Raw genomic sequence first — 6,872 nt, forward strand, 5'->3', positions numbered from 1 at the left:
TGTACACATGTGTGGAGACAGAATACAACCTCAAGTATAATATCCTCAGGATCTCCTTCCACCTCCACCAATTAGGCTAGACTGGCTCTCCAGTGAGCACCAGGGGTCCTCCTATCTCCACTTCCCCAGCACTGGGGTTAATGTGCATCACACCTGACATCTTCACATGGGTTCTGCAATCCACACTTGTCAGGTAAATGTTTTACTAAGTGAGCCAGCTCCTACCTTTTCTTATGTATATATGCTCATAAAACTTTAATCAAATATTGTTTTACAACTAAATTTATGATACTAAAATTCATGGTTTCTACTTCTCCTTTAGTAGGAGACATCTTGATGAAAATTTAATAATCATAACTCTTTTGGCCTTGCTTCAAAGTTGTCCATAAAGGGACTTGGTTCCAATTTTATTTCATCATCAATACAAACTGCCATAAGCCATACTGATTTCCAAGATGCAGAACACTCCAAAGAGATGGTCTGAGAGTCCCAGTGAACATTCCTTGGAGTAAAGTATACCTCAGTTTGAAAGAGGACTGTATCCTTTGAGATAACCATTTTCCTGATGCCACATTTATGAGCAGGGTATATAAAATGCTATAAATATGTTTGTACCCAAGTCACAGAGCAGCCCATTCCCAAAAATAATTCATCAGCACGTATGTATAGATTGTTTCTGTTCTTAGTAGAAGGGCTAACAGAGACCATAACCCAATACAAAGAACAGCTTATTTTCACATGATGTTCTCAGCACAAGGCCAAATCAAGACAGCTAGAAGAATCAAGATCTCTAAAGCCATAGAGACCTTCATCTTCACTGAGGCTGACTTCCAGCTCAGCATTGTCCTCCTGCCTTTTCTTTTCTTTTTTTTAATTTTATTTTTTATTATTTATTTATTTGAGAGCGACAAACACAGAGAGAAAGACAGATAGAGGGAGAGAGAGAGAATGGGCACGCCAGGGCTTCCAGCCTCTGCAAACGAACTCCAGACGCGTGCGCCCCCTTGTGCATCTGGTTAACGTGGGACCTGGGGAAGCGAGCCTCGAACCGGGGTCCTTAGGCTTCACAGGCAAGCGCTTAACCGCTAAGCCATCTCTCCAGCCCCCTCCTGCCTTTTCTTGTGACAACAGGGTCTCATGTAGCCCAGGCTTGCCTTGGCCTCATGATCTGCTTGCCTTGGCCTCCCAAGTCCTGGAATTACAGGCAGTTTGTAATGCAGAGTTTAGGAAGCCCATGTTACAAATGGGGAAACTGAGGTTTGTAAAGCTAAGTTTCTCACTGTGTGACATTAAGTGAGTGAGTGGAGTGCAGAGGGGGCAAATGGCTGAGGGAGTGCCCTTCTAGGAGGAAAGGTGGTATTCACCTTGGAGACAGATAGGTCTTGGGATCATCCCTGAGAAAAGAGCCTTATTCCCATAGCAACCATGTTTGTATGCCTCTCTGCATACTACACTGCATTCTAAATGCTTGGATCAAAGGTTCCCATTGATACCATGCTGTTGATTAACCCCAGTTTATAGATTGGGAAACTGAGGCTAGGAAGATTGAGCAATTTGCCTATGATCACCTGCCTGGTACGAGCTGGAACTAGATTCCTAGTGTAGTTGATTGAAAGCCTCAGCTACGAATGCTTTGGAGAGAAACTTCCCTATGGAGAATATTTGATAGTGAGAAACACCTTCAAGCCTATCTAGAAAGCCTGTAACCCTAGCACATGGGAAGCTGAGGCAGAACGATCCCAAGATGGAATCTCTCTCTCTCTCTCTCTCTCTCTCTCTCTCTGAAAAAAAAAGGTAGTAGGGGTTGGAGGGATGACTCAGTGGTGAAGGTATTTGCCTGAAAAGCCAAAGGACCCAGGTTCAATTCCCCAAGACCCATGTAAGCCAGATGCACAAAGGGGCACATGTGTCCAGAGTCTGTGTGCAGCAGCTGGAGGCCCTAGCATGCCCATTCCCCCCCCCTCCATAAAAGTAGTAAACTGTTGGGCTGAGGAGATTGCTCAGTGGTTATAGCTTGAAGACAGTGTAGACTACATAATGAACCTCCATCTCAAACAAAGGAAGCCCAGAGTGCTAGGAAAATAGTTTAGTGGGTAAAGTACTTGCCTTGAAAGCCTGAGGACCTAAGTTCTATCCCCAGCCTGGAATCTCAGTGCCGGGAGGCAGAGGCAGGACAATCACTGGGGCTTGCTGACAGCCAGTCTACCCCAGCAGTGAGCTCCATGACAACAGAGTTTGTCCAAAACCGGGGGAGGTGGACAGTTGAGCAGGATGTGGTGGCACACATGCCTCCCAGCACTCAGGAGGCAAAGGTAGGATTGCCATAGAACTACAGAGTGAGTTCTAAGTCAGTGTAAACTAGAGTGAAAAACAACAATAGAGCTGTGCGTGGGCACACACCTTTAATCGCTGTGAGTTTGAGGCCTCCCTGAGATTGCATAGGGAATTCCAGGTCAGCCTGGGATAGGATGAGACCCTACCTCAAAAAATCAAAAACCACAACAAAACAAACCAAAAAAATGAGGACCTGAGTTTAATCCACAGCACCCATGTAAGAAAGCTGGGCAAGGTTGTGATTGTCTGTAATCCCAGTACTCAGGGAGGCAGAGGCAGGAGGATCACTGAGGCTTCCTGGTCAGACGTCTAACTGAAAATAGGGAGCTGCAGGTTCAGTGAGAGATTCTGTCTCAGGAAAGTAAGGTGGATGAATGGTGACAGAAGAGAGCACTCAATGTCTTCCTCTGGCCTTCACATGTGTGCAAAAGACACACATACCACATATACTCCATACTCTGGCATCAAAAAAATGGAGCACAGACATATTAATCACCTGCATTCTGTCATTAGCAGCTTACTATTTTTTTTTTCCAGATTTTATTTATTTACTTGTGGAATTTTGCCACTGCAAACAAGTGCCAGATACACAGGCCACCTTTTGAGTCTGGCTTTCCACAGGTACTGGGTAATTAAACCCAGGCTAGCAGTTTTACAAGCAAGTACCTTTTGTTTGTTTTTGTTTTTTGAGGTAAGATCTTGCTTGCCCAGGCTGACCTGGAATTCACTGTGTAGTCTCAGGGTGGCTTCAAACTCATGGTGATCACCTTACCTCTGCCTCCAGAGTTCTGGGATTAGGGTTGGGGTTAAAGGTGTATGTCACTATGCCTTTAACCACTAAGCCATCCCCTCAGCCCAACAGTTTACTATGTTTTAAAATATTTTATTTTTATTTATTTATTTATTTGACAGAGAAAGAGAGAGAGAAAAAATGGGTGCGCCATGGCTCCCAGCCACTGCAAACGAACTCCAGATGCTTGTGCCCCTGTACGTCTGGCTAGTGTGGGTCCAGGGGAATCAAACCTGGGTCCTTTGGCTTTGCAGGCAAATGCCTTAACTGCTAAGTCATGCCTCCAGTCCCAGTTTACTATTTTTTTTTTTTGAGAGAGAGAGGGAGAGAGAATTGGTGTGCCAGGGCCTAAGCCACTGAAATCAAACTCCAGACATTTGTGCCACCTAGTGCACATGTGCAACCTTGTGCTTGCATCACCTTTGTGGATCTGGCTTACATGGGATCTAGAGAGAGACCAAACATAGGTCTTTAGGCTTCGCAGGCAAGCACATTAACTGCTAAACCCTCTCTCCAGTCCCAGTATACTATTTTTGCTTTGTCACACATCCATCAGTTCCTCTGAGCATCAGCATTTCATGTTATTTTGTTTGGATGAACTTCAAAATTCTGAAATATTTCTTTTAATTAATTAATCTATTTATTTTGTTTTGTTGAGGTAGGGTCTCACTCTAGCCCAGGCTGACATGGAATTTTATATGTAGTCTCAGGGTGGCCTCAAACTCACCGTGATCCTCCTACCTTTGCCTCCCAAGTGTTGGGATTAAAGGTGTGTGCGACCATGGCCAGCTTAAAATTCTTAAATATTTCTAATGGGACTCTTGAGGAGCTGGGCCTACTGGCACAATACTTGGGAAGCTGAGACTGGAGGATAGATATTTCAAACCTGGTCTTGTCTCAAAACAAAACACACACAAAGTTGTCTGATCTGACAAGTCTATTATGTAATCCTGGCTACTGGGAAAGCAGGACAATTTAGTCAGACCTTCTCTCAAAGTTAAAAGTGCAAAGTCAGGTGTGGTAGTGCATACCTTTAATCCCAGCACTCGGGAGGCAGAGGTAGGAGGATCATCCTAAATTCAAGGTCACCCTGAGACTGCATAGTGAATTCCAGGTCAGCCTGAGCTAGAGTGAGACCCTACCTCAAAAAACCAAAATAAATAAATAAATAAGGGACTTGGGATACAGTCTCAAAATTAAAGTATAAAAAAGGGGGCTGGGCCGGGCGTGGTGGTGCATGCCTGTAATCCCAGCACTCGGGAGGCAGAGGTAGGAGGATTGCCATGAGTTCGAGGCCACCCTGAGACTACATAGTGAATTCTAGGTCAGCCTGGGCTAGAGTGAGACCCTACCTCAAAAAACCAAAAAAAAAAAAAAAAAGGGGGGGGCTGGGTGTCATTTAGAGTTTGCCTAGAATCCACTAGTGAGGGACCGGGGGAGTGTCTCAGCAGGAGAATGTTCGACTCTCACATGGGAGCCTTTGGGTTCTATCCCAGTACTAACAACAAAAACAACAACAACAACCAAAGCCAGCATGGTGGCACACACCTTAAATCACAGCCCTTGGGAGGCAGAAGTAGGAGGATTACCATGAGTTCGGGGCTACCCTGAGACTACATCATGAATTCCATATCAGGACCAGAGTACAAATGAAAAGATGTTCAATTTTATTTCTCATCAGGGAAATGCAAATTAAAACAACAATAAGCTACTACTACACACCCAATAGAATGACTAAAAATGAATTTCCTGGCAATGGCCAAGTGTTCGTGAGGATCTGGTGCAATGGAAATGTTCCAACATAGCTGGAGAGAGGCAAAGAAGTTATTATAATTGCTTTGGAAAATGCTTTCCTAGTACCTATCTAAGATGAACACATACATACTTCATGACCTTGCCATTTTAGGGGCTGTACCGTAGAGAAATATGTATATGTTTATCAGCAACATATATACTAAAATATTAACAGCAGTACTATTTACAAGAGCCAAAGTTAGTAAATGAAGTAATTCCTATTTCCATTGACAGCTGATAGATAAATCTTGGTATGTTCATACAATGGAATACTACTTGGCAATGCAAAGGAATGGAGTGCATCTGCCTGCCCAACCCAGATGGATTTCATAATGATAATATTGAGCGAAAGAAGTCAAGTACAAGCCTTCACAGTGTGTATTTCTATTTGCATCACATGCAGAAAGATACAAAATGAAACCACTGTAGATAAGAAGGTATTCTTAGATGGTAGCATCAAGGCCAAGCCAAAGTCAATACAGTGGATTCTTTCATGGGGGAAAGGTAATGCCAGGGAGAGGACAATAAAGGTCTTAAGGGGGGAGCTGATAAGATTTTATTTCTTCACCTAGGTGATGGGTATGTAGATGTGTTCCCCTTGCCTAATTCATTCAGTGGAACCTGGTATTTCATGTTTTGTTTTGTTGTTTTGTTTTGTTTTTTTCTGGTTTTTTTTTTGTTTTTTTTTTTTTGGTTTTTCGAGGTAGGGTCTCACTCTAGCCCAGGCTGACCTGGAATTCACTATGTAGTCTCAGGGTGGCCTCAAACTCACGGCAATCCTCCTACCTCTGCCTCCCGAGTGCTGGGATTAAAGGCATGCGCCACCACACCCGGTTTTTTCTGGTTTTTTGAGGGAGAGTCTTGCTCTAGCCCAGGCTGCTGGGAATAAAGGCGTGTACCCCCATGCCTGGCACGCATGTACTTTTCTGTATGTGTGAAATATTTTGTATTTAATTTTGTAAATAACTTTAAAATGGTTTTGAAAAATAAGCTCATTATCACCTTATCTTTCAAAATAGATATCTGAGGGTCATCATAATTGGAAGGGATATTATGTAAAGCACCTGCTCTGAACAAGGCATGGTTCTAAGTGGCTCAGACCTATTATCTTATTTAATCCCTACAACAGCCCCAGGTGGTTACTATTCCTATCCTCATTTAACAGATAGGGAAGCTGAGGCACAGTGAGGCTAAATCACTTGCCCAAGGTAGTCAATGCACAAACTAATTTAAATATAAGCCAACTGGTTCCACTGCACATGCTCTGCCCATAGTCCCAGATAGCAGTGGAACGCAAGCCATGAGTCTTCCTCTACCATATCAGACTTCAATACATATGATGTCTTTCTTCCTACTTTCTTTCCTTTTTCCCTCTCTTTTTTATTTTATTTGTTTTTGAGACAGGGAGCAGTTCAGTTGGCTCTGAATTCCCTAGGTAGCTGAGAAAGACCTTGGACTTCTGATTTTCCTACCTCCACTTCCCAAATTCTGGGATCATGGCCTGCACCACCATCCCTGGTGGTAAATTCCTCCTCTTCTTCCTGCTTTTTCTCTTCTTCCTCCACCTTTTCCTCTTCTTGCTCCTTCTCCTTTGGTGTGTGTGTGTATGTGTGTGTGTGTGTGTTGGGCTGGAGAGATGGCTCAGTGGCTAAGGTGCTTGCCTACTTTGGCGTGTGTAGAAGCATGTATGGTGCGGTATGTGCTGTGATAGGATATGCATGAGGTGCATACATGTGTGTACCCTATGAATATGTGCAGAGGCCAGAGGAACAGCAGTGTCCTCTATCATGCATCCGTGTTTTTCCTTGAGATGGAATTTCCCACTCAACCTGGAGCTGCTATTTTTGGTCTGTGAGTCCTAAAGATTCTCAAGTCTAGGCCTCCTCTCCCTGGTAGGGTTACAATTATGTGTGGCTATGCTCAACTACTTGTGAGTGCTGGGAATCTAACTCAA

The 6,872-nt window shown here is 43.8% G+C and overlaps 1 pseudogene; it reads right to left on the reverse strand.

Moving 5' to 3' along the window:
• Positions 1-318: 318 nt before the first annotated feature.
• LOC101598644 lies at positions 319-800 on the reverse strand (annotated as a pseudogene).
• Between the last annotated feature and the right edge of the window lie 6,072 nt (positions 801-6,872).

The sequence above is a fragment of the Jaculus jaculus genome, chromosome 14, assembly GCF_020740685.1.
Source record: "Jaculus jaculus isolate mJacJac1 chromosome 14, mJacJac1.mat.Y.cur, whole genome shotgun sequence".
NCBI classification, from domain to species: domain Eukaryota; kingdom Metazoa; phylum Chordata; class Mammalia; order Rodentia; family Dipodidae; genus Jaculus; species Jaculus jaculus.